This window comes from Siniperca chuatsi, linkage group LG6 (genome assembly GCF_020085105.1).
Source record: "Siniperca chuatsi isolate FFG_IHB_CAS linkage group LG6, ASM2008510v1, whole genome shotgun sequence".
Lineage (NCBI taxonomy): Eukaryota > Metazoa > Chordata > Actinopteri > Centrarchiformes > Sinipercidae > Siniperca > Siniperca chuatsi.
In genome coordinates, this window is record NC_058047.1 from 2,025,682 (window position 1) to 2,033,975 (window position 8,294).

An 8,294-nucleotide genomic window follows, 5' to 3' on the forward strand; every position below is an offset into this window, starting at 1 on the left:
TATTGTGTCCTCGTGCTTATCATTTTAGCTTTAAGATGACGAGTTATCCGCAGGACTGAAGCCTGGGCTCCTGGAAGGAATTTACACGGGGACCACTCTGGGACTCTCATCGCTTTTGCAAGTCGTTTTTAAAGTGCAGTAAGTGTTTCTGTAAACCGCTTTCAGATTTTACAGCTCTCCGGTCACATCTGGCCGTCTGAAGGAGAGGCCGTAAAAGCGGCTTTTTTAATTAGTTGGGGAGGTAGAAGCTCGGAGAGGGAGAGTGACCACCGTCCTGTCTGTCCCTGCAGAACCTCCAAGGTCAACGTTTGAAGTCTGAGGAGCAGATTTCAGCTCAAATTTAACCAAATTATAAAGACAGTCCAATAAAGGACTGAATTACATCATTTCCACTCGTTGTGATCATCACCATAAAAACAAAATACGCTGCTGGAATGTAACGAAGTTCATTTACTCAAGTTCAATTCTGAGTTACTTGTATTTTTCCTGCTTTATGCTTTTATCCACATTTCAAAGGGACATATTTTACTTTTTACTCCATTTATTTGGCAACTTACTTTCAGATTCTTCTAAAATATGATGCATTTATGTACTGATGCATATTCAGTAATAAATCGAATCAAGTCGTTTTAAAAAAAAGTTCTAAAATCAATTTTCATTTTTTCATAATAGGTGTGCAGCAGCCTGCCTTATTCTGAAAGTCACATCAATTTGAAACAAATTGACTTAAATAAAAAAATATTCTGCAGGCAGTTTCTTCACCTTGTTTTGAGAAAATAAGCTTTTCAGGACTCCGTTTCTCTTTATTCTCTAATGCTGCTTCCATGTTTATGCATCAATAATAAAAAGTGTAAAAAGGCTACAGAACAGTAAGAAAGAGGCCATTTAGCTTACTTTGATACTGCAAGTGCAGTTCTGTACTCTTAAGTAAAATTTTAGATTTAACTTGTAATTATGGTATTTCTACTTTTACTTAAATAAAGCATCTGAGTTCTTCTTCCACCTCTGTCCCTCTAGGGGTTTTTTTGTCTTGATAAAATAAAACCAACCAACCTTTTTAAATGAAATATTAAGTAGAAAAGCAACATTTTGCGATTAGAAATTGTGCAAACTGAACTCCTCTACATTTTCACATGATGCACCTCACTGCTTCAGTTTTAAATGGGAGTGATGATAATTACTCCTCGTGAACAGAAACGTGCTCTGGATTGGAAGACAAATGAGAAGTTACAGGCTGCGGAGATTAAAGCATCCAACCTGCAGAAATCGCTTCTGCATTGGAAATACCTTTTCATTCGGGAGTGGTCTCTCTCTCTCTCTCTCTCTCTCTCTCTCTCGTGCGTGTGCGTGTGTGTGTGTGTGTGTGTGTTGGGCGCTGGGCCGGACTTCAGAGAGCGCGGGCTTCATAAAGGAAAGTGTGATTTATGTGGCGCTGGCGTCCCTCGACAGGTCGAGAAAGACCCTGAAACCCGAGAAGTCAAAAGCCCAAATCAGGTTTTCCTGAAAGTCTCAGCCATCTGGACGAGACGGGCCTCACCTCCATATCAGCTGAACTCTGAACTCACTGTCGGGTGGATCCGGAGTCACGTTTGATCTGATTTAAATGTGTTTGCACTCATACAAAATACTGCAGTTCCGGTTTAATATTTGGGCCTAATTTGAATTTGGCAATTAACAAAATCTTGTCCGGATGGATTTGCTGCTGGATAATTAACCCAGTCTCACTCCTACTCTTGGTTTAAAGCTTCACTCTTCAGCCGAATGAATGCTATTTTCCACTGGCAGACTCCAAACAGAGCAATCTGGACGACAAACAGAAAATTCAACTCTTTCACCGAAAACGTTTTCGGCACTTTAATCGATTAAAGCTTCGTGACGCGGCTGGTTAAATGTTCGATGGGAAAGAAATTCAGTTCGACCGAAAGTGAGTGTAGATGTTGTTCCTGAGGATAAAGCAAATAAAAATATAAATGAGTAAATGAGTTTGACTTGTTTCAAAATGCTTCGGGGGAAATGATTCACTCGAAGTTTAAATAATAAGACCAACCAAACCGAATAACTGACCCCAAACCCGGAGGAGCAAAGCCACTAATTAATTGATGGATTTATTTATGTCTTGTGATGATCAGCTATAATGTTGCGGTGTTGTAGCCTTCGGACTTTCTGGGCGGTTTGGGGGGTGTAATAACGAGAATCAGTGCGGCTGAATTCATTTCACACGGCCATTTGCTCTGTAAACTCCGTGTTGTTTTAATCAGGAGCAGATTGGCTGTTTTATGTCGGGCCGCCGCAGCCCGGTTCCAGTTGCAGCAGCAGCAGCAGCAGCAGCAGCAGCGTGTGAGCAGGAACAACAGCACAACACCACGCGTCGTAAAGCGCACACAGGGCGCGCACACAGCTCGTATAACGCGATTAAATCCAATTACTGGCCGCGCACGGGTGTTTACATCGCGTCCATCCGGCAGCTGGAGAGCGTCTGCAGGTCACACACACCGACACCGGGTCGGAAAGTACTGTTCTCGTGTCTCCAAAAAGCCCGCTTTTCAGCCTCGGTTTCAGCTGGATGACAGCGATGCGTCTCAGTCATCTGCGGAGTTCAGAGATCTCTTTCAACCCAGAAGAGCACGTGATCGTCCACATTTCTTTGCACGCGCGAGATACAGATTGAAGATGCAAAGTTTTTCCAAGCAACGGGGGGGGGGGGAACTCACATCTCCAGTTTTGGAGATTTTCATAATTAGATTATTTTACTTCATACAAAGCTGCGGGTGTATTGATAAGCTACATTAACATGCATCGATACTTTAATAATTAAATCATTTACATGTGCAATAAAGTGCATTTTAATGTTAATAGGCTTACTTATTTTTTATGAAAGTATTTTTTTTAAATTAAGAGCCTTTTACTGTTAATGGACAATCTTTCCGTTGTGATAGGCCAGTGTCAGAATCAGCTGTATTATTAAGTGATTTTAGACATATGCCTACTAGGAATTTCTCAGATATATTCAAGATAAGATAGGTTCAAGGTACAAAATAAGATAAGACTTTATTGATCCCAAGGAGGGAAATGTAGCATTACAGCAGCAGATATACAGATAAATAAAACATCTGGACAGATGAAGGTTACCACGCAGGCCTAGTGCGCATGTCGTGCAGCTTCCTCCTGGTCTACAGCAGTGGAAGTGGACGTATTCACCAGTAAACGTAGCAATACTGCTATATAAAAATCTCCCATTACAAGTAGACGTCCTGCATTCAAAACCCCCTTAAGCAAAGGTAGAAAATAAGCAAAATGTACTTATTAAAAGTAAAATTTCTCATTAAACAGAGTGGACCCTGGCAGTGTTATAATATTATATTATTGGATTGTTATTACTTACTTTTAACTACTTTATAAGCTGCTGGGTAGTTTAATCTACAAAAATTCATCATATATTATTAACTGATCACATGGTTTGTGTGTAAAGTATCAAGTCTAAGTACCTCACGATTGTACTACAGCCTTGTGTTGGTGTATATGAAATATTTACTGTGTGTGCAAGAGAGAGAAGCATAATGTGAAAAGTAAAGGATCTGAGTACTTCTCCCTTTGTTTAACACAACCGGGCCAGAGCACTGACATTTTAAGGCTGCTGTGTCGTGAACCAGCTCCAGCCCCTGAGTCTCCAGCCCTGAGTCTCCAGCCCTGAGTCTCCAGCCCTGACTCTGCAGCCCCTGACAGCCTCCTCTGAACGCTGTAATCAGCTCGGAGTCCGTGTGAGAGGTCTGCAGCTCAGCAGCAGTCGGTACAAGGAGAAATCCCGGTGCAGCCGCTGCAATCAGGCGGAGCGCAGGGGGAGCGTGTCTGCAACATATGGCTCCCTGCACAGGATGTAAAGAGTCAACAAGGAGGCCATTCACCCCCAATTAGGGAAATAAAACAGGACAGGGGCCAAAGCGTTACTCCAATCAGCACCAGGGGTCACTGGACAGCGGCGGCGGCAGGGCGGCGGCCCGGGACCGTCATCATCATCATCATCCTCAGCCCGGGGCCAGGACCGCACAGAGGGACTGAGCTAATACAGAACCAGCAGAGAAAGGAAACACATTAAGACCAAAAGGGAGGTTTGATTTAAATGCATCCATTTTGACTGACAGGTCTGGTGAGAGAAGCAGCGACACCACAGTGCAGAGTCCTGCATTTAAAACCTAATGACAAGTATTATTTTCAATTCGATTCAGTTTTATTTATGTAGCGCCAACACAAGTTTTCTCATTGCACTTTTCCTGTAGAGCAGGTCCGGACCGAACTCTTTATAATATTATTTACAGAGACCCAACAAATCCCACCATGAGCAAGCACTTGGCGACAGTGGCAAGGAAAAACTTCCTTTAAGGGGCAGAAACCTCGAGCAGAACCAGACTCAGGGTGGGCGGCCATCTGAGATTATTGTTATTATTATTATTATTATTATTATAGGAATGATAGTGATAGGAATAATAATGATAATAATAGTAATAAGACCAATAACAACAACTGTAGTAGCAGTTGTAGAGCAGGAACACGGGGGCAGCAGGTGGCCCACAACCACAGATCCAGACTGCAGCTAAGCTATAACAAGGCATCACATTGCAGAAGATGATTCTATGATTTATATGTAAAAACTTTATCTGCAAGGTAACTGGTAACTGCAGCTGTCAGACAAATATGGTGGAGTAAAAAGTACAATTTCCTGATGTACTGTAAAGTAGAAATCAGAAATCCTCTGTACCTCAAACCTGTACTTCAGTAAATGTACTCTTTTACTTTCCTCCACTGCTCTACAATAGGTTTAAAAAAAACCTCCACAACTCTTAAGAGAATATCTTAAATACGTTATTATCTATTGAGCTGAAACAACGGCTGAAAAGTTGACATTTTGGAGATATTTACACGAAAACAGATTTGTACATGAAAACAGCGATATTTTATGATTTGACCTCATGCTGAATGTAAGGTCTGAGTCTGAGAAGTGACTCCATCGGCTCTTGGTTGTAGCTTTATTCTTTGATTGAAAACTAAAAGGCCAAGTAAATGTTTGGTCATCAGAGCGTCACCTGCTTCGGTGTAAACGCCAACACGCAGAAACACTGCGTCCTCGCTGTGAGATCACACGCTCACCTGCCTGCTGAATTCTCCTCATCAGGACTCACACCGGTCTCAGAGGGTCAGCAGGTTTTTGTGGGTTCCCCGTTCAGTTGCCACCCACCGTCTCCTCGAGCTGGACCAGACTACAAACCAGCACAGACCCTAATTATCCCTGTTCAGGCTCTCGGTCCTGACATGAGTTAAAGTGTGGAGTTTCATGACTCTGTGATTAAGTTCCATTTCAAACCAATTTAGCGAAGCTCTGCATTCATTTATGATCGTTCCTGTTTTTGGGCTTGTGCAGTTTAATACTGTATCGGAGTGAAAAGGATCAGTCTTTAAGATTTATGTGAGGCACTTTATCAAAGTTAAATCTGAGCCCAGAACTGGCCCGTCGGACTCAGACGGGAACACTGATGAGTGAACTGTTGGTTTAGCTGGAGGGATTAAAAACGGTGAAATATTCCGTGTTGTAGATCAAAGAATAACAGTGAAGTGGTTGGCATACAGTGTGCCTGCAGACACAAACTCACATGACACACAGATACACTCAGATGGTTAAACTGAGCTCTTTTCCACATACACACACAGGTAAAACAGCGCTAATGCTGGTTTTAGACTCATGGACTCACGCAATATCATTCCTTACATTATTCTTGTTATTATAAGGCATACAGGAAGAATATAAGTTCCTAGTCACAGTTCATTCTTGATCGTGGGAATGCACGTTGTCCTGTCTCTGTGAGGCAGCTGTACACGTTTGATTTTCATAAATGCAAAGTCTGAAATGATGCCGTTTGCTGCAACAGGTGTAAACATACTCTGTGACACTCTGAAGGCTTTATAATAACCCGAGTAATCAGGAGAAGTGCTGGAAGAAGTATTAGAAATACCACAATGGAAAAAAATACTCGTAAAAACATGTAGAGCATAAACATTTCAGAGTGTTATATTTATCATATATATCAATGAATTATTATTATTCATTGACATGTAAGCAACATTTTATGTTGTCAAGGTAGAGCTGTTATTTTCTGTTGGGTAGTTTAATCTATGACAATTCGCATTTTATCACGTGTTTATATGTTTTATTTATATAATCTTGATCTGAAAAGTAGTAATATTTCTCTCTGAAATGTAGTGGAGAAGTAGTATGAAGTATCACAAAATGCAAATACTCCAGTAAAGTACAAGTACCTTAAATTTGTACTGAAGTGCAGTCAAATTCAACAAGCTGCAAGTTTCTAAGCACAAGTTATCGTGAAGTGCTGATATTTCTGATATATATATATATATATATATATATATATATATATATATATATATATATATATATATATATATATAGTGTTACTTTTTGAATATTTAGTTTAACAGACAAAATTGTCACTCAGGACTTTGTTGAAGATGTGGAAGATGTATTTAAATAATTTCTTCCACCTCTGTTGCTCTTCTTGATGTTTCTCCTCCTTTTTTAAAAAAAAAAAAAAGATTATTTTTGGGGCTTTTTAGCTTTTATTCAATTCAATCAATTCAATGAAGAGACACGCACGAGTTGTAGTGAGAGGCAGCGGATGATATGCAGCCAGGGTCCCCGGCTGGATTCGAACCAGGGACGTTGTGATTACATGGTATTTGTGTTAAACCACTGGCCCATCAGGACGCCCCTACAGAGTGTTTCCTTATCAATATTCAGGGTCTCTCTGAGACAAATCTGGGATTTTGGGCTGTTTAAACAAGTGGACTTTAAGTTCAAGTCTTCAGCAGTTGTTCCCTTTGACTGAGATGATGCTAAAATCATTTACTCACTAACTTTTGCTTTAACTGTTAACCTCTGAAATTATTGTTTAATACGCTGCTGCGTATATTATCCTCTGCTGTCGTTATTGGACCATTATCGATTCTTAAGCTATTACTGATTTTTATTAATTATTGATTCATAATCCTGTTTTATCTGATCGCTTTGGACAACATTAGTTGTTTTTAAATGTGCTCTGTAAATAAACTGACTTCATTTGACTTGATAGTGGTTAAAATAATGAGTTAATGTTTCTTTAATTAAATGAAGCTCACCTGCTTATAGAAAATATTTTGATGAGCTCTTTGTTATGAAGTTTACAAAGCTGCTTATGTATTCCTCCTGCTCTTATTTGGCCAAATAAACACACAAAGACTTAAAGACAATTAAAAATGCATTTCTAAAAAGTTTACAAGCTACTTTGTGAATTCCCCCGAGCAGAAATGTATTCATCCCGATACAGATTTTCAGCCTCTTTCACAGACTCTGCCTGCTCACGTCAGCTCTGCAGGATGGCATTTTCCTCTCCGAGATGTTTGGACGTTTCCATTTGCCACAGACAAACTGTAGCAGCCGGAGCAAACAGGCCACTTTCACATCGAGCTCTGAACAAAGAATAGGGGCCCTGGAGGAGAAGACTGTGAGTCTGAGACATGGGGAGGCCTTTTTTTCCTCTTTTTTTGCCCTAGCTGGCACCAGAATGGACTTGTAGGCAGGAAAAGAGAATCTGGGGGGAAAACTAATGATGAAAAAGTCTACTCTATCCCTGTGCCTTCATTAAATACATGGAAAGAACGAGAGAGGCACATCTGGATTCAATCCGCGTCCCTTTGATGGCATCAAGTGTTCTTTTCCCAGATCAGGGGGCTGGAAGCTACGGGATGTCTATGGCAGCTTGGAGCCCAGAGTCGACTCCTGCCATCTGAACACATGACCCCCCCCCCCAACCACACACACACACACACATCACCTCCACCATCCAGCTCCCTCCATTCCTTCGTCCTTTCACCCCCACCACCTCTCCAACCCAACTAACCTACAGTTCAGTACCAACAACCCATCAGTTTTGGGAGACTTTGTATTTTCCTGCACTAGAGTTCAGAGGGAAACATCGTCTCTTTTCACTCCACGACATTTATCCGATGGCTGGACTTACTGCTTTCTTTACAGATTCGGAGAAAAGTTTATAAAATTACGACATGTGACACGACATGACTGAAAGAAGAGGTTCCTAACATTTCTGGTGTTTTTTGTGACGTGATCCCCTGAAATAAAGTCCTGTCTACGTGTGACCCCTCGTCACAAGTTATGGCTTGTTATAGCTGCGAGCAGTTCAGCCAGAGAGTGACTTTCCTTAGATCGGTTTCTTTTGAAACATTTTTAAAGG